The sequence below is a fragment of the Zonotrichia leucophrys genome, chromosome 21 (assembly GCF_028769735.1).
Source record: "Zonotrichia leucophrys gambelii isolate GWCS_2022_RI chromosome 21, RI_Zleu_2.0, whole genome shotgun sequence".
NCBI classification, from domain to species: Eukaryota; Metazoa; Chordata; class Aves; order Passeriformes; family Passerellidae; genus Zonotrichia; species Zonotrichia leucophrys.
The window spans coordinates 7,404,776-7,425,368 of record NC_088190.1 but is presented as its reverse complement, the minus strand read 5'-3'; the positions used below and the strand labels follow the sequence as shown (position 1 = coordinate 7,425,368).

At 49.5% G+C, this 20,593-nt stretch overlaps 1 pseudogene; it reads left to right on the top strand.

Annotated features, from left to right (window-relative positions):
- The first annotated feature begins 2,023 nt into the window (after nt 1-2,023).
- Nucleotides 2,024-3,505, top strand: LOC135456785 (chymotrypsin-C-like; annotated as a pseudogene).
- The last annotated feature ends 17,088 nt before the right edge of the window (nt 3,506-20,593 follow it).

The window sequence follows — 20,593 nt, the reverse complement described above, 5'->3', positions numbered from 1 at the left end:
GTGACAACAGAGCCCTCAGCTCTGTCCACAGACCAGTGGACAAAGCTACACTCTTCCTCCTCCTCCTCTGAGTCACTCCTGGGAGCAGCAGCGGCCTGAGGGCGGACATGGCGCCTCTCCCCGAGCTGATCACTTTTAATAAAGGCATTAAAAAGGAGAAAGCTCTCCTGCCCTTGTTTATTTCACCACCCCCCTATGGAGCGGACATAATCACCCTCTCAATGTGGTCGGTGCCCGTGTCTGGCAGGGTCTTCTCTTCACCTAAATAGGACTTCTCAGGGCAGGAGGATCTACCCCATTTCCCCTCTCAGAAGGTCTGCAGCTGCACTTCCCAGAGGCACAGAATGTCCCCGAGTTTTTTATGGATTAAATCCCAAAGTCTCTCCTGGAAAGCTACGTCAGCCAGAGCTCTGCCAGTAGACACCAAGCTGCCTTAAAGTCTCTCCGTTGTCTTCTGATGCTCCGAGAGTTATGGAGTGTCCCTTCGGAGCTGCCGGATTGAAGCAGCCACACGTATGGGCGCCAAAATATTGGTATTACCAATATTGCAGATGGGATGTGCCCTAGCTTGTCTGGCCCTTGCAGCTGAACCAAATAGTGGCAACTGTGGTGTTTCACCCCAGAGACGCCTTTGGCCAGCTGGATGTTGCAGCTGGGCGTGTGGAGACAAGTCCAGGCATCCAGGAGCTCTGGTGGTGCGCGATGGAGCTTCCTCTCGTGGAGGGGCAACTCCTCAGATTTACATCTGGCGGAGAAGCCTTAAGGCAGTAGTGAAGGAAAGAAGTTGGTTCTGATGGAGGGTTTCAATCCAGAGCTTTTATTCTGGCCCACAGGCCTCTGCAACTACTCCAACAGAATGCCCACGCTGTGTGCTTGCTCGCTCTTTTACCCGGGGGAGGGAAGGAGGGAATGGGTAGGGAGCTACCAACCAGGTATGGGTGGAGAGGTTTTAAGGGACAAGGGACACCTGGATGGCCCAATGCCCGAACAGGGCAAGAGGGCATCCTTTGAATCAGCCCAATCACTCAATGCCCTTCTGGAATTCCAGGACTGACAGACAGTGCTTGGAGGGGTCAGGGGTGGGGAAAGGGAGGGTGATTGACAAATCTGGGAGGGAATCTTAAGGGGAGGACTTGAGGTTCTGAGGTAAACCATGAAATCCCACCACAACATGGCAGCCACTGGCAAAAGTAGACACACATGTCCATGTGCTCTTCTTGAGCCACATGTGGTCATTGCCCTATCCATCCCTGCCCTGGAGCACCCACCACCAGCCAAAGATACAAAAATACAAAAAGAACACCCAAAAATAAACTTCCACAGTTATCTTCAAACCATAAACAAAAAATCTAAAATGACACATAAAGCAAAACAAAAAGTCACCCAAATCCTCATGCAGGCAATTAGCAGTCATGCATGGCACAGACACTCACCCCCAGGCTTTCCTGAGCACAGAATGTTCCACCAGCACCCACAATGATGCCACGTGAGCTGAGGCAGCAGCCAGGAACAAGCATCCACATATGACAAGGATGGGTACACAAGGTGAACAAGCACTGACAGGGACTCAGAGATACCCAGTGATGAGCATTTCAGGAAAGGGAGCACCTTATCCCTGGGAGACTGAGGGGCTGGGGGCAGAGAGTGTCCTGGGGAAGTCACTGCTCAGGGCTGGGGGGCAGCAGGGCTTCCCAGCACCTCACTGACAACATCGGGTGGGGAGCTGCTCCAGGAGGGAGTGACCCTGTGCCCCAGCAGGGACCCTGCCCCTTCCCAGAGCAGGGCCAGGTGTCCCCACCATGTCCCAGCATGGTGCCAGCACATGAGGGGCAGATGTGGCCATTCCCAGGCAGGACCATGAGTGTGATAAGAGCAGGCAACGGGACTGAGGAGTCCCTGTGCCCACAGTGTGGGACAGTCCCCACGTGTCAGCAGCAGCCAGGGACACCCCAAGGTCCCCAGCAGTACAGACACTATAAGAGGGCTGAGCAGCCACACCACTTCTTCTTTCCTCTGCACAACCATGCTGGGAGCCGTCTGTCTCGTCGTGCTGCTGGGCTACGGTAGGTGCAGGGCATGGGGAAGGGTCAGGGCAGGGGGGACAGGACCGTGGCGCCTGCTCTGGCCCTGAGCACGGGCACAGGCAGCCTCTGAGGTCCCTTTGCCGGGTGTCACACAGCCTACGGATGCGGTCAGCCGGCTGTGCCACCACAGCTGAGTTCCCGTGTGGTGGGCGGTGAAGACGCTGTAGCCCACAGCTGGCCATGGCAGGTGAGGGGCACAGGGACAGGGATGGGGACAGGGATAGGGACGTTCCTGCTCTGACCCTGTGCCTCTGCCCCCGCAGATCTCTCTGCAGTACAGTCGCTATGGATCCTGGAACCACTATTGCGGGGGGACCCTCATTGCCCCCCAGTGGGTGCTGACAGCTGCCCACTGCATCAGGTAGGTGGGTGTTGGGGGTGCTGGGGGGCATCTGTGCCATGCAGGTAAGATATCTCTGGGGACTGACTCTCTCTCCCTGGCAGCTCTTCCCTGACCTACCGGGTGGCCCTGGGCAGGCAGGACGTGTCAGAGGCTGACGAGCCTGGTTCTGTGGCCGTGGCTGTGGAGAAGATCATCGTCCATGAGGATTGGGATGACTACTACATCATGTAGGTTTTGGGGTACACCAGGGCTGAGTCATGGATGGTGTGGCCACGGAGAATTGTTGCCCTGGCCATGGAGCCTTGTTCCCATGGACAGGGACCATGGTTTGTGTCTCCTTGCAGCAACGACATTGCCCTGATCAAGCTGGCAGAGGAGGTGCAGGAGACTGACACCGTCCGTGCCGCCTGCCTGCCGGCTGCTGACAAGATCCTGCCCAACGACTACCCCTGCTATGTCACCGGCTGGGGAAGCATGAGGAGTAAGTGGAGTGTCCCCAGGAGAGTCTCCAGAAAGGGGATGCAGGCAGAGGGTGTTAGGTACAAGCTGTGTCTCTCGTTGCAGCCAACGGGCCTCTGGCTACAATCCTGCAGCAGGCTCTGCTGCCCGTGGTGGACTATAAGACCTGCTCACAGTGGGACTGGTGGGGAAGCTATGTGGATGACAACATGGTGTGCGCCGGCGGCGATGGCGTCACCTCTGGATGCAACGTGAGTGTGGGCACTGCACATGGTGGGTGCCCCAATGGTGTGGAACCGTGGGCACTGGGAGGGGAGGGGATGGAGCTATGGTGGTGGATGGCCAGGAGGGATGAGGGGAGTGTTGGCAGGGAGTCCAGGAGCAATGGCACAGAGTGTATCTCCACACAGGGCGATTCTGGGGGCCCCCTGAACTGCCAGCGCGATGATGGGGTCTGGGAGGTCGAGGGCATTGTCAGCTTCGGCTCCGCCCGGGGCTGCAACACGAAAAGGAAGCCGACAGTCTTCACCCGGGTGTCTGCCTACATCGACTGGATCAACGAGGTGGGTGCCTCTTGCTCTGCCCCTCCCACACACAAGAGCTGTTCTTGCCCCACTGAGGGTCTTACCATGTCCCCCCTGTGTCTTTTTGGCAGAAAATGAATGCAAACTGAGGACGCGGCATTGTGGAGATACCACTGTTGACCAAGATAAAAGCAAAAAAAGCTGAGCTGGTCTCGCTGGTTTTTTGGGAGAAGAGCTCTAGTAGAGCTGGGGACACACATCCAGGGGTGGGTCTGCTGATGCCAAGGCCCTTCTTGTGTGCTGGGGAAGGTGTCCCTGCTGTGCAGTGGGGCTGGACAGGACTCTGCAGAGGCTGTTGGGCACTTCCTGCAAGATGCTTCCAGTCCTCAAGCTGTGGCTGAGGCAAGGGCCTTGAGGGTTGGCAGTTACTTTGATGGGAGAGGGGCTGGGCTTTGTCCAGCTTATTCAGGAGAACTCCAGAGAAACCAGCTGGCCCTTGGGATGATCTGGAACACTTGGTAGCTCCCAGAGTGCTTTAGGGGACGTCAGTGGCACTGCCTAGATGAGGGCTGACTTTCAAATGGGGCTCTTGAGGGAACTGGGTTGGCCTTGGGGAGCTTGAGAATGTCTGACTGGTTTGGGAGAGGTCAGGGTTGCCTGCAGGAGCTCTTTGGAGACGGAGCCCTTCGCAGCTGCATGGCACTGCCAGCTGCAACAACAGGACCTGCGACACGGCCCTGGAGCAGAGCATCTTACCATGGATCTCCCTCTGTAGTGGCTGGAGGAACAAGGTAGGTGATGGGCAGCATGCAGAAACCCTTGCTGTGGGATTCCCAAGAGGGGCCCGGGCTGCCCTGGAGGAGACAGGGAAGTTTTCCAGGAAGAGGGCAGCGTGTTGGTGGGAGCAGGTGTGAAGGACTTGTCCAGGAAGTGGAGGTGGGTGCCGCACCATCAGCCCCCAAACAGAGCCATCCATCACACCATCGTCCCATTGTGGCTGCTGGAGCCCAGCTGGGATCCTCACAGGGTGAGGAGTAGGAGCAGAGCGAGCAGGGCTGGACGGCAGCAGCTCAGGCTGGGTGGGGAACATGGTGGACAGTGCTGGGTTTAGGAGCCATGGTGCCACTGGACCATTGAGCGGCACCATCACCAGCCCACAGAGCAGCACTGGCACCTGCACTGGGGCCCAAGAGCACTCGCACGAGCCCTGGCACAGTGGGATCCACCTGAGGACTCTCCAGGGATCCCTGGCACTTGTCAGCCTGACCAAAGCTTTAGCAGGTGAAGAGGGATGCAGGGTGGGAAATGGTTTGGATGGACAGGAATGTGCTATGGCAAAGGAACTGTGGGGATCACCCCAAAGGCAATTAACGACCTGCCAGTCAGATGATGTGTGGAGGTGGCTACTCTGCAAGGCAGGATGGGGCCAGGTGCTTGGGACACTGGCGTGGCATTGGCAGCATGATCTGCTGGCTTGGATGGAGACCTCCAGGCTGTCCATGGGAAGCTGGGTAATTTGGGGCCCCCTGTCCCCTCTTTGTGTACCCACATGTGCCATGGGGACAGTTGTTTGGGCTGGGATGCAGGACCCTGGTGTCACAGCCTGTTGTGCCTGTCCTTGTGTGTTGTGTCCCATCCTCAGAGGGGCTTTGGTGGATGGAGGAGCCCTGCACAAGGCCCCAGAGTTACACAAGGCTCTCTGCTGGGGCGTCAGCTCTGTCCCTCCCAGCCAGGCATGGGCATCCCCTCACAGTGTGTGTCACCCCAATAACCTGGGTCACCCTGCCCAGGAGGTGGTGAAGAGTTGTGATCCCTCTCAGTGAAGAGCCTTTTTCTAACGTCCAGTCTGTCCTTGGCCACAGCTCCAGCCATCCCTTGGATCCTGTCCCTGGTCACAGAGAGCAGAGATCAGAGCTGCCCCTTGGGAGGAGCTGCAGCCTCCAGAGAGGTCTGACCTCAGTCTCCTCCAGCTGGACAAACCGACTGACTTCTGCCTCGACTACTTTTAATCTCTATTGCTGCATAGAGTTTAATGAATATTTATTACACTTACATGTTAATTGTCAATTATTGTGATATTCTGCTCATACAATTTATAACTGACACAGTAAATCTACAGGTTAACCTAAAGAAGTGTAAACTTTATTTTTATTAAATGGCTAACATCTTGTGTACACCCTATAGGATGTGTCCATTATTAAGTATTTATCAATATGGGAGAATAAAGGTAAGTTTAAAAGACTACAACAAAACTTTGTGAAGTTCGTTACTTTTACTTCACTGTTGAAATATAAGTACTCATACACTCCCTTACATAAAAATTACGTGTTAAAAGTGATCTTTACCTGTAGTGAAACAATCAACTTTAGCCAGGGCCCCTTGGAGAATCTGAATGCTGACATAGCAGCAAAGGAGCTTCCTGACTCCAGGGACATCCACCCTATACCCTATCCCTAAAGCCATGCAAGGCAATATCTTCTTAACCCTTCTATTGGGCACTTACAGTCACTGTAACCTCTTGCCATTGGTCAGGATTGGATCTGGGCCAAGGGTATAAAAGTAGCATACTGTACCCCTACTAACTTGGAAGAAGTGCCGAGACTCTTCACAAACCCCTACAATAAATCCATATACATGGAACAGCCGGCGTCTTCTCCTTCTCCTCTCTCTATCGTCTGCTGGAGCCTTAGGCCAAGGGAAGCTACCTAGGAAGCAAAGCTGAAATCATAAGAGCTGCCTAACCACTATAAGAGCTGAATATTCCCTGCTTGCTAGGGGCTGACCTGTGGCCTTGGTCTGAGAGTGAGCTGGCCTCTGGCACTCAGTCCCCCTGGGAGCTGAGGTCTGGAACTGTCATAGCTTGCCTAGGATAAGACCAAACAAGGCTCATTTAAGTGGCCCCCAAACGTGATTGTCAGACCCTGGCCCCCAGGAGCGAAGCATCACCAGAGCATTGGAGCCTTTTCAGGATCTCATGTTTTTGCCTGTTTTGGAAGCCTCTCCTTCTGCAAAAGGACTTTTCGTTTTAGAAAATCCTCTCTGCTCAATTCGACCCTCAAAAACACATCTGGACAAGATAACATCTGAGGAGAATTGAGCAGCAGACACTCTTCCACAGACCCCTGACCCCAAAGGACGTAAGTATTAGGATTGCGCACATACCTTTGGGTACTCTAAAAAACCTTTTTCGTTTTCTTTTTTCTTTTTTTCTCATTTTTCTGTGGAAAGGGCTTGAAATTCATGGGTACTTGTTTAAGTACCCTAAGACTAACCACACTTGACAGAGAGTTATATTTAACCATTGTAGAAACCTTATCTGTTAACAATTTCTCTTTTTCTAAAGGTAGTCTGTCAAAAAAGACTCTCAAAAAATTTGTATCATGGATTTTGCTACAATTTCCTGAGACTGATAAGACCCCAATTACTGAAAATTCTTTCTGGGATACAGTTGGAAACACCATTTATATGTCTCAAACACAACAGGACTTTTATGTTACTAACTTCTTACCTTTATTTCATATAATAACAAAAACGATTGAAAAATCGAACTCTGAAAAAAGTTCTAAACTAACAGATCTTTCCTCTTCATATGCTAATTGCACTAATAGGATAACAGAGGAATGTGCCTTGCAGGCCAGAGAGCCGCTGGGCTCTGCAGTGCTTCCTGCAGATACCACCTCGCAGGCAGAGGCCAAGCAGTCCCTGAAATAAACAGGGCCAGGAGACTTCTTCTCCTTTATAATGCCTTTATTAAAAGTGATCAGCTCAGGATTGGGCGGCTCGGCAGGGCTGCAGTCCAGGGCGACGCAGAGGAGGAGGATATGCGCAGCTCTGTCCACTAGGGGCAGAGCCGGGGGATCCAGTCCTCGTGGGAGCCTCTAGGGCGTGATGTCCCCGGCAGGTGTTGCTTTTGAGCCTCGGCGGCCACCCTGGTCCCAGCGTTGGGACCACTCCCTGCTCAGGGCGAGAGGGGCTCCGAAGGTGTTCAGCATCTCTGCAGGCTCAGCACTCGGCTCCTCACGTCCAGACATCACTTTAGTCTCTCAACTCTTATTTGGCTCGTTGTTTTTGGGGTTTTGTCTGTGCCTGTGGAGTCGGGGTCCCACAAAGCATTCTGGACTTTGGAGTCACTTTGCATAACCCCCCCCACCCTCTCAGGTGTCTTCCCTATGCTGGAAGAGAGCACTGCCTCGGGAAGGGCAATCTACCGCACCCAGCCAGGCTTTTTTACTAATACAAAAGAGGAGATAAGCTCTAACGACCCGTGATTACCATGACAAAACACTAAGAACTTTGGCAGAGACAGAGACCTGGCTGCGTCCCTGTAACTCTTTCTCACAAAAAAATATTAACCGAATTTTTGTTCATAACAGTCCCCCCTCTTTTTCTTTGATTGAGCTTAAATTCTTAAGCTCGCATCAACTCACAATTTTTTGTTTTGAATCTACTATAAATCTCTTGTGCACTTTGGTAATCATGGTTACTTAACCTTGTTACTTTTCTTGGTTTTTCCAGATTGGTTTGTACAGCCAATACTGTTTTACTAAAACAGACGAATAAGCATAGTAAAAAGAGCAATCCTCCAAGTACACACACAGCGAGAAAAACCACTTTTTCCCATACATATTTTCTGAAAATCTCTAAATTCTCCCACCCACTGGGATCAAGTGTAGGAGTTTGATCTTGATTATTTACACATGCCAATCTTTTTGTTTCGTTTGAAGTGTCCCTAATAATTGAATTCTTTATTTTTAATACTGCCTGGAGCCGGATGACTTTGTTCAACACAGATTTTGGGATCCGAACTTGGCTTTTACTATTTTGGATTTTCTCAATTTCTATTTCACTTTCCCGATTTTGTTTAATTTCTCCCAAATCATTATATATAGGAACTCCCAAACTTGATCCAGTTTCTTTGGGTAATAAGAAAATTGGTTTTATCACTCTAGCAATGCAGTTGCCAGATGAGATCAAACTTAGGGGTTTAGAGCTCCCCTGAAATGTGTTCCAAAAGGGGTTTATCTCTTTTCTAGTACACTCATCTAAATACTTGTAACAAACAATTTTTCTTACTATTTTCACCATTTCTTTGCTTTTTACTAGATCTGCTGAGCTTGTTTCAGCAGCATCACATTCAAAGCAAAACCAAGCTTCCTCTATAGGGCACTCTCCTAGGAGTGGCTGCCTAAAAGTGGCAGTATTCTGGGCTATCCAATACACTCTCTTATTTTTCTCATAAATGACCAATTGGGAGCGGCTAACACAATCAGGGTTAGAACTGATGTGGACTCTTGACAAGGAGGTCTCTTCCTCCTCATAGAGGGGTTGGTATCACTCTCTGCACGGCTCAGCTGGGCTCCCCTGAGCACCACCAGCAATCAGAGCCATCAGTACCACCCTTCCCAAGAGTCCGGTATGGGTCGTCTTGCACAGCCTGCCCACCCGGCCTTGCCTCTTGGGGAATTTTTTTCTAAGGAGAAGCTTCCAAGCTCTTTAGAGTCCCTTCTACCCGCTTCTCTGGTTAAGCCTCTCTTGGTCTGTTCCCTACAAATTTTAGTTTCCCCCCTAGGGGAATGTTCTGCAGAGGGTTAACCTGGAGTCTTTAGAAGTATATTGGGGAACTTAAACTAGAATTACTTATTTATAGCCTTAAACTTTTTACCAACATAATTTACACAAAACAGTTTTGAAACATTTTAAGCAATATTAGAACTCTGATACCAATTTTTCCTATACAGTTCAGTCTTTTTGACTCTTCCTCCTAAGAGTCAACTTTTAAATCTCAGTATACTCAGGTGAATTAACTTGTGATGTGGATGAATCCTTATCCAGTGTCCGGAGGTGAGTGGTGTGGACTCTGGCCCAATGCCAGAAGGAGAAAGGGGTGGAGTCTGGTCCAATACCAGGGAGAATGGGGTGCAGTCCGGTCCAATACCAGAATGCCAGAGGGAAAAACTTGGTGTTGAATCCTGGTCCAATACCAGGGGTGAGAGTGATGTGAGTCCAACCGTCTTAGTAATGAAGAATACCTGAAATGGGCTTTCAAACACAGGCATTAATGGTCTGCTGTTAATGATTTTATCAAAACTCAGCTTCTCCGTTTAATGTTATCAGTAATTTCTCTTTTTCCATAGCTTGTATGTTTCTCTCATCAACTTCTACATACTCTGTATTTTGCAAGGAGTTGTATTTCTCAGCTAACTTAACTCCCAAAGTACTTTTATTCTCTTATTTTTCTGTGTATTTAATTCACTGGTTTTCTGTTCTATTTTTCAATATCTTATTTATCTCTTGCTTCTGTTTCTTACTTTCACTTACAGCTTAAATACTTCTTTCAACCCCTTACACCTAAATTTTTTCCTCACACCATTCTTCTACCCAATACACTTCCTTCTAAGGAGATGTGGTAAAACTTGTAACGCACAATCTACATTACTTCTAATTCGCTTATATTCACTCTCTCATTTCTCATTCACTTTCACACATTCCTCCACACCTTTAAGACACAAACTTATTGCTAGAAAATCACGGGCCTCTATAGCCCCCCCTTTCACCTTGGGGTTGGCCCACAGGTCTCAGTATCTCTGAGCCTCTTGGAAGGGCCCAGACTCTGGTTGCCTCTGGTGCACATTCACCTGTGAGGCTGCCTGCATGTCACTCACGCTCTCACAGCTACGGCTCCCTCACACATCTCAGGAGCATTAGTCTCGTTTGCAGGTCACACACACACACACACACTTTGGTCACAGCCCCCACCCGCCCAGGGGACACAAGCCTGGTTTGCAGGTCACACACACACTTCCACTGCCCCCTTCCCACCTGCCCGGGAAGTTGAGGCTGACTTTTCTTGTGACTCACTCTCACACACACAACAAGACAACAATAAGGTACCTTTTACTTTCACACCACTTATTACAAGTTTAGTTTTACTGGCCAGTTTTGGTGCTATTGGATATCCTTTCTACCTAGCTGTTTTTTGTCTAACTTCAGATGTTACTTTGTTGAGACAGGACTTATCTGCTCCTATATCAACCAAAAATTTTAATTCTTCATTTAGGGGTCCCACTTCAAAGTTTACCAAGGGCTCTTCTAGATGTTGCATCGGGTCCCCTATATTAAAAAGCCCCTGACCCTCTAATTGTCACCTTTAAGGGTCTTCTCTAAATTATCTTGTTCCCTGGCTATTGCCGCATCGAGACTGAGCTTTCTACAAAACCTCCTGGTGTGTCCTGGCTCTCCACAGTAATAGCAATGTCGTTCTCTCAAAGGGACTTGAGGTGTCTCTATCCCCGTTGCACCTGACAGTACAAGAGGCCTATCCTTGCCTCCTCCTGGTGGTGGACCTGCCCACCCTGCACTTTCGCTAGCTACAGCAACCATGATCTTAGCCTTGGCCTTTGCCTTTTCTTCCTCCCTCCTTAAATACACCTTCAATGCCTCTCTTAATAACTCATTAATGTCTCTCTCTTGTCAATCTTCCATCTTTTCCAGTTTTCTCCTTATATCAGGCCAAGATTTGGTAACAAATTGGACCTTTAGTAGCATTTGACCTTCTGGGGTGTCTGGGTCTATTCTAGAGTACAACTGGAAGTTCCGCCTTAGGCGATTAAGCCAGGCAGCAGGAGCTTCCTCTTTCTCCTGCATGCCCTCAAATGCCAATTGGGTGTTAGTTCCTTTGGGAACTGACTCTTTGATCCCCCGTATTATCAAAGACCTATATTCCATCATGGCCTTCCTCCCCTCCTCCTGGTTAGGGCTCCAGCTGGGATCCGTTAGTGGCAATTTCTGTTCACCTGATGGCACCTGGGGTCCTGGACGGTTATCTTTCTCCCAAATGCTTATGCCAGCCACCCTAATCATCTGAACCTCTTCTGGGGAAAATAATATACTCAGGATGGAATTCATCTCCCCCCAAGTGTAGATATTTGGACCTAGAAATTGATCTACTTGGTTGGCTATGCCCACTGGGTCCTCAACTAAATGCCCCAACTCTTTCTTGAATCCTCTCACCTCAGAAGCAGTTAGGGGAGCATTCACAAAACCAACACCTCCCACTACTCCTCCCATAGGAACCTCTCTGAGGGGAAAGAGTCTCTCTGCCTTGGAGGTCTTGGATCTGGTGCTACAGTACGGCCCCTCTTCAGATGCCAAACTACTTTGAGGGATATCTGGGTTACCCTGAACTTTCTGCCCATCAGCAGGTGTATTTGCTGATAGCTGTTTATCGGGCGAGGAGACATTTGTGCCCCAACTAGGAGGAGGTAAAGGGACAGCAATAGGAGGGGGAGAAGAGCCTGAGTGAATATTAAGTGGAGCTGGAGAAGGGGTGGAGAATGCAACAGGTGGAGTAGGCACTTGTGGTGGTGCAGAAGGAACTGGAGGGGATACTGGGTTTATTATAGCGGAAGCTGAAGAGGTAGAAGGAGGAGTTTGAACAGGTGGTAGTGAGATGGCAGCCGGGGGAAGAACCGGACCTGCCATTTGAGGTGCTTGAAGAAGAGGATTATAAGGTGGAGGGGCAGAAGGAGGCAGATAATCCAGGGGATCCCATCTTTTACTAGTCCTTCATCCCCTCCTTCACTCCCCTCTTTCTTCCTCTGTACCTTACAAATTCGCACCCCTTCATCCCCAACAGCGCTCTTTAACCAGCAGACTACATACAATAATTGCTCAGGATCAGTATCTCCTCGAGCTGTCAGATAATTATTTAATTGTTGGCACATCCACTTATCCTTTGTCCCACACGAAGGCCATCCTCCTTGTATCTCTAATTCTGGCCACACTTCCATACAATAATGGATCATTTTCGCTTTATCTAATCCCTCCGTGGCCTCTATAGAATCCCATTTTACTAACAGTTCTCCTAAGGGACTATTGGGATGTATATACCTCAGTCTCTTGCCGGTCTTTTTACTAATACACCCTCCCATTTTACAGGTCTGAACAGTGAAAAATCCCAAAGGTGCCTTTACTGACCAGTAATTTCAAAAAGAACCTTCTTTGAGGAGCTTCAGCCTCCTCCACTGAACTTCAAATTTCTGCCTGATGCTCAGGACTTTATACTGAAACAACTGCCCAATCTCTTGATTGCCTAACTTTCCCCACGTCAGGTCTTACATCTATCAGGACTTGAACACACGAAGCCTCGGCCTAAGAATCCGGGTCATGCCTGACTCCCTCAGTCAGGAAAAACAACTGCCTGATTTTTAGTTTGCCTAACCCGCCAATTTTTAGGCTTCACCGTATCAGGACTTAAAAGCAAACCACAGCCTCCTTCGCTGGGGTTTGTGCCTGGCTCCTGTGCCAGGACTTACTTTTGCCTGCAGGGCTTGTGAGCTACCCGAATCCTTCTCGGGACTGACAAAATCTTACGCGAATCCTTCTTGAGACTTACAAATGCTACCCGAATCCTTCTCGGGACTGACAAATCTGCCTGACTTCCCTCTGTCAGGGCCTATTTTGGGTGCGTGCCACTCATACAAATATTCCCTCCGCACGCCCGGAGGGGGGGGGCCCTTTATTCCCCCTTGGGAGACGACTCACTCACGCTAATTCCAAGCTCCGCCCCCTGTTCCTGGCCGGCCCCTTCGCAGGAGTCTGGAAACGCGGTACTGAGAGGTCTGCTCTCACTTTGAAAGTCCGGCTGCCGGCCTCCGTCTCATTCACACACACATGCGCTCGTCTCCCGCTCCCGCCACCGGCTTTCTCACCAATCCGGTGCTCCGGTGCTCCTCTGCGTCGCTGCTCCTGAGCCGATCCCTCTGGTCCTGGTAGCCAGCTGTCCTGAAGTCCAAGATGGCCAGTCTTGAGTCTTCTTGCGGCGTGGCTATTCCGGACGAGCGCCCCCAGCTGAAATAAACAGGGCCAGGAGACTTCTTCTCCTTTATAATGCCTTTATTAAAAGCGATCAGCTCAGGATTGGGCGGCTCGGCAGGGCTGCAGTCCCTGTCGTGCCTCCCAGGGCGACTCAGAGGAGGAGGATATGCGCAGCTCTGTCCACTAGGGGCAGAGCCGGGGGATCCAGTCCTTGTGGGAGCCTTTAGGGCGTGATGTCCCCGTCAGGTGTTGCTTTTGAGCCTCGGCGGCCACCCTGGTCCCAGCGTTGGGACCACTCCCTGCTCAGGGCGAGAGGGGCTCCGAAGGTGTTCAGCATCTCTGCAGGCTCAGCACTCGGCTCCTCACGTCCAGACATCACTTTAGTCTCTCAACTCTTATTTGGCTCGTTGTTTTTGGGGTTTTGTCTGTGCCTGTGGAGTCGGGGTCCCACAAAGCATTCTGGACTTTGGAGTCACTTTGCATAACCCCCCCCACCCTCTCAGATGTCTTCCCTATGCTGGAAGAGAGCACTGCCTCGGGGAAGGGCCATCTACCCCACCCAGCCAGGCTTTTTTACTAATACAAAAGAGGAGATAAGCTCTAACGACCCGTGATTACCATGACAAAACACTAAGAACTTTGGCAGAGACAGAGACCTGGCTGCGTCCCTGTAACTCTTTCTCACAAAAAAATATTAACTGAATTTTTGTTCATAACAGTCCCCCCCCCACATCCCCCTCCCTCGCGGGACCCTCACTGCCCAACTTCCCGTTTCCCGTTGCAGCCCCCCATCCTCCTGGCCCCGCTTCCTTCCCGCGTCCGGCCCCGGGGGCCCTGCTCCCTGCCCCTGCCACCGTACCCTCCGCTGTGGCCACCCCTTCCCCTGTGCCGCTCTACCCCCGCCTTCCTCCCCCCGCCCCCGTGCTGCCTTGGTCCCCTCCTGTCACCGCGATTCCGGTCCCCCCTACCCCCGTGCCGCCGTTCCCCGCCCCCGCTTCCCCTGTCGTGGTACCCCCTGCTCCCGCTGCCGCCCCCCCCCAACCCCTCCCTGCTACCCCCTGCCTCCGTGACCGTCCTCTCCGCCGTCACTGCCCCAGCTTCCGCCCCTCCTGAGACCGCCCCGTCCCTCCCGGCCCCGGCTGGGAGCGGGCCGGCCCCTCCCGGTGCTTTCCCGAGCTATGCCCACACCCTGTCCCCCTGCCCTGAGCCGCACACATGTGCAGTAACACCAGCTCTCCCTACACCTGTAGTACCCCAAACCAGCAGCACTGTTTGCGCACCCCCAAACCCCCCAAGCATGCATCCCCAGCCCGCCTAGCCTCTCTTCCCCCACGCATCCCTCTGACCCAACCCTCTTGCCACCCGAACGGATCAGAGACCACCTGTGGCGTCCCCCCACCAACCCAATCCAGTCCCTGCTGTGCTGCAACCCCTCATCCAATAGTGCCAACTCCTGGCCAGTCACTGAAAACCATGAAAAATGCTTCTATACGAAAGAAAAGGAATTCACGGATAGCAAAACCCTCACAGCATTCCTCAGACAATGAGAGCTCCTCTGATGAATCTGATTTTGATACGATTAACATAGACCCATGGGTTCTTATTAAGATAGAAGCCATGAAATCTGGGAACTGGGACCTAGCACAGAAAATCACAGCCTTTCTGGTTGAGTACAGCCAAGGAAGGAATGGTGGGGAATCTAATATAAGACATGGAAACCAATTTCTAATAAGGAACTAGTGCAATTGAGAAATATAGCCAAAGAACATGGACTAGTTCACATATCTTTAGAAATTTCCTAGAAGCCATGTTCTCTGCATATGTCTTGCTTCCTCACGATGTAAAAATATTTCACAATGCCTTCAAACACCGGCAGAATATTTGTTATGGGACAGGCATTGGAAGAAACACTTAAAAACGTTATCAGATTCATATACGCCTGATGCTACTAATACCAGCTTTACAGTAGAACAGTTGGCCGGTGAAGGAGACTTTCAACAGCCAGCTGAACAAATGGAAACTGAATAAAGAAGCGCTGCAGGATGTAGCAATCACAGCAAAAACCTCCTTGCTTCTTATGCAGGATGAGTCAATGCCAACAATGCATTTTTCTTCTATAAAACAAGGCATTGAAGAAAGCTTTATAAAATTTGTGGACAGACTTAGAGATGCTTTGGAGAAACAAATAGAGAGCACAGAGGCAAGAAAGGAACTCTTATGTAAGCTTGCTTTCAGCAACTTAAATGAGAAATGTAAGGCCGTTTTGAGGTCTCTATCCGTGGATACAGACCCTACTATAGAGCAAATGCTAGAATGCTGTACATGTCACATGTCCACTGAAAATACAGTGGCCCAAGCAGTTGCTAAGGGTATTGCTGAAGGAGTTTCTGATGCATATGCAGTCATAACCTCTAAGGAACAAGCTAAATGCTATCACTGTGGAGAGCTAGGACATTATATAAAGGACTGCCTGGAGCGATCACCTCCCCGATACCATCGTAATTATTATCAAAGACCCCAACATCAGCAACGCTATCAGCCACATCCTTTAAACTTCTTGACCTGCCCGTTCGACCTTCGGGCGCAGAATACAAATCAAAGGCCACCCAGACCCAATCACGCACAAACCCAGGCTGCTCCAGACCCAAAGAAAAAGCCCCAACCCACGGGACAGCCCTGATGGGTACCCGCCAGCAACTGGTAACTGCTTTGTCCATTGACTTTAATGATAAGAATGTTCACCGTGTTCCCACAGGAAAATATGGACATAAAGGGAGTCCTTCAGACATTCTAATTACAGGTGACTCTCTTAAAACTCCAAAGGAAATCTTCGTTGTTCCGGAAGTGCTGACAGTGCAGCCGGGACAAGAGATCCTCATGCAGATATACTGCATAGACTTACCATTTTTTTTTTCTAAGGGAACCCCAATAGCTCAAGCCTTTTTACTCCCAAAGAATCACAGGGAACAGATTCCTCTCAACCCTACAGCTATGTGAGCACAAGTCATGGGACCATCCAAGCCTACCATCGAGTGCGGCCTCTCCCACAAAGGAGAGAAGACCCACCTGCCAGGGATAGTGGACACCGGTGCAGATGTGGCCATCATCGCCCATTCAGATTGGCCAGCACACTGGGATCTACAACCTGTTGCAGGCATGATTTCCGGGATTGGTGGAGCTACAGTATCCATGAGGAGCAAGAACAACATCCTCGTTGAAGGGCCTGAAGGCAAGCTGGCAACCATTCATCCATTTGTGATAAGAGCCTCCATCACCCTTTGGGGAAGAGACGTTTTATCCCAGTGGGGTGCTTCCCTACGTATTCCCATTCAGGATTTCTGACTGGGGCCACTGAGTTGAGCACGCTGCCAGAAATACCCCGTCTCACCTGGAAAAGCCATGAACCAATCTGGACTGAGCAGTGGCCCCTAAAGAAAGCCAAGTTGCGTGCCCTACATGCCCGCGTGGAAGAACAGCTCAAAAAAGGCCACATAGTGGAGTCCGACAGCCCTTGGAACTCTCCAATCTTTGTTCTACCAAAGCCTGGGAGAAACAAGTGGAGGCTTCTCCACAACTTTCGCAGAATCAATTAAGTCATCGAGGACATAGGCCCTCTTCAGCCTGGCCTGCCCTCCCCATCGATGCTGCCTAGAGACTGGACACTTGCTATCATAGACATTAAGGACTGTTTCTTCAGCATTCCACTGCACCCTGAGGATGCTCCACGGTTTGCTTTCTCCGTTCCATCTATTAATAAGGAAGCTCTGCTCAAAAGATATCATTGGCGTTTTCTTCCTCAGGGACTAAAAAACAGCCCTACTATCTGCCAGTGGTACGTGTCTCACATCCTGTCTCCCATTCGGAAATAATTTCCAGACACTATCATCTATCACTATATGGATGACATTCTGGTGTGGTGTGTGCTTCAGACAAGGCTTACTTGGACAAAACGGTTAAAAGACTATTGAAGCCATTGAAAAGGCAGGAATGGAAATTCGTGAGGACAAAATCTAGTACACAGAGCCATGGACTCACCTTGGAGTCCTGATCCAGGAAAGAACCATTGTACCTCAGCAGATCACCATCAACGACGACCCAAAAACCCTCAGGGACTTACACAGCCTGTGCGGATCCATCAACTGGGTGCATCCACTGCTAGGAATTACATCAGAGTACCTTGCACCCTTGTTCAACCTTCTTCGTGGACCCAAGGAACTGGACTCTCCCTGCACTCTCACAGAGGAAGCCAGAGGTGCCATTGTCAAAGTCCAGGAAGCCCTGTCTTCACGCAAAGCCCATCACTACAACCCCAGTCTGCCTTTCCAGTTCATCATCCTGGGAAAAGCACCCAGATTCCATGGACTGATCTTCCAATGGGACTCTAAGCTGCGAGATCCCTTGTTGATACTGGAATGGGTTTTTACAAGTAGCCAGCCCACAAAGACACTTACCACCTACCAGGAGATTATAGCACACTTAATAAAAAAGGCTAGGACTGGCCTTTGCTCCCTTTCAGGTTGTGATTTTGAATGCATATATTTGCCAATAACCCTTAAAGACTTTGAGGATTTGATCAAGACCAATGCGAGTCTACAGTTTGCTCTGGACAGTTATACTGGTCAAACTTCATCAGACATCCCACAACACAATCTATTTAACCAGAATGAAGCTTTCCATTTGATTCCAAAAGGAATCCAAAGTAGAAAACCTCTCAAGGCTCTAACCCTATTTACAGATGGCTCAGGGTCTTCCCACAAGTCGGTGATTACTTGGAGAGACCCCAAAACACAAGAATGGCAATCTGACTTAAAAACAGTAGAAGAATCGCCACAGATTGCAGAATTAGCAGCTGTTGTCAGAGCCTTTGAAAAATTTAAAAACGAGCCTTTCAATCTGGTCAAAGATTCAGCTTATGTTGCGGGAATAGCTATGAGAGCAGAACATGTTCTTCTCAAAGAGGTCTCTAACCCAAAGCTATACCAACTGCTCTCTAAGTTAATACAATTGATCTCCCACAGAAAGCAACCCTATCACATAATGCATGTGAGGTTTCACACGGACCTTCCAAGTTTTGTTGCAAAAGGCAACAGGAAAGAAGATGCATTAGCAATGGCAGCAGAAACTGCTAATGTTCTTAACATGTTTGCTCAGGCAAAGTTGTCACACGCGTTTTTTCATCAAAATATACTTGCCCTTATGAGAATGTTTAGGCTCTCAAAGGATCAGGCCAAAGCTATCATGGCTACCTGTCCGAACTGTCAAAACTACCAGATACCATCTATGGGTACGGGAGTCAATCCCCGAGGTCTGAATAGCTGTCAGCTGTGGCAGACAGATGTAACTCACTTTGCACCTTTTGGAAGGTCAAAGTACGTGCATGTTTCGGTTGACACGTTCTCAGGAGCAGTGTTTGCATCATCACATGCAGGAGAAAAGACCATGCACACAATAAAACACTTTCTCCTCGCTTTTGCCACCCTGGGTGTACCAAAGGAAATTAAAACAGATAATGGATCAGCCTATACCTCCCACAAGTTGAAGGAGTTCTTCAATGAATGGAGCACAGCACACAAGATGGGCATACCTGTAAACCCCATAGGACAATCCATTGTGGAAAGGACACATCAAACCCTCAAAAGAGTCCTTGAGCAACAGAACAGGGACACAAAAATCACATCTCCAGTGGAGAGACTTTGCAAGGCTCTCTATGTCATCAACTTCCTGAACTGCACAGCATCAGAGCCTGACCCACCAGTACTTTGCCACTTTGCTAATACCACCCAAGCAAAACTCACTGAGAAACCACCTGTGCTCGTGAAGGACCCTGAAGCACACCAAATTTCAGGGCCTCATCAGTTGATTACCTGGGGTAGAGGATATGCGTGCGTGTTACTACCATCAGGTCCAAGGTTGTACACGGGAAAATACGTAAAACCATACTTAGGCATTGCGAACACTACTACAGATGAAGACAAGAACTCTCCTGAGGCAAACACAAGACCACCTCAAATCCAAACCAGCTCAGCCTGGAGACAAAGACGTCGCCAAATACCACAGTCACAAGAACAGACCGCCCCATTAAAAGGCAGCAGACAAAACAGAAAGTTAAATAACAGTCTGCTGTAATAGGCCACAGATAGCCTTAACACAAAAGTGTTCTCTGAATTATGTATTATTACACTGTGTTTTGTATTGTAAAAGCCTTATTATTCCCTCTTCCTAACCTTAAAACCCTTTAACCTTCTACCCACTCCTCCTCCCGTAGTGTAGATTAGAAATTAAAAGAAAAAGGGGGGGACCAGGGGAACACAGAAAAGAACAAGGCAGAAATCTCTCTCATCATAAAGATAACAAATTGTGCTTATATTCCCTATCAGAAGCCCTAATCCTGCCCAAAGATGAAAAATATCTCCGTCGGTGCTGTCCTCACCGCTGCCTGGATGCTCTACACCGTACCGCGTGCCTTCGGCTGGATTAGCACTCAGCGCAGCCATAATGTTTGGGTAACATTAGCAAAAACATTAAAACAAGACAACATGTGCTTATCCATAGGAAGCATTGATAATCCACTTTCTACATGTCTAGTAGGAATTTCCTTTGTAGCAGAGGACTGGCCTGTCCATAACTCCGAGGTTCTCCGCACCACAGGTAAGAGACCCAATGGGGCTGATACTTGGGACGAGCGGACAAAAATTCTGCCAGATGCTCGAGAGGAACCCCAAGAATTGGATCTATTGGGATCCTCCAAGGCCACATATTGTGTCAGATTTTACTTTAGGCATCCAAAAAACGATTGGCCAGAAATTGACCAACACAAAAACACATATCGAAAAGATGTATCACCAGTTAACAAAGCCTATAACCCTCATGATTGGTGCAATTACACAGCTCGTGTAATTTCTGTGTCCTCCCTCCATCCCAAAGTATTACCGAAGGGAATGTTTCTCATCTGTGGCGTCAGAGTATGGGCAGGGATCCCCTCCCGACTCCAGGGAGGTCCCTGTACCCTCGGAAAATTTTCAACCATTACTCCAAACATCACCCTGTTACATAATTGGAAAAAAAGAAAGAGAATCAAAACACAAAAAAAGGTCCTACACTGAATTTGATGAAAATTGTGATCCGAGACTGTACGATTGGAACAGACCAAAAAAGATTGCTGTGTCTCTGTTTTTACCCTGGGTAGCTGCAGCTAAAGCCCTCGGTGAAATCAATCACCTTGGGTGCTGGCTCAGTAAACAAGCTAACGCCACATCAGCAGCCTTAAGTGATCTCTTACAGGAAGAAGAAACCACAAGACAGGCTTCACTCCAAAACCGAGCAGCAATCGATTTCCTGCTGCTTGCCCATGGACATGGTGTTGCCTT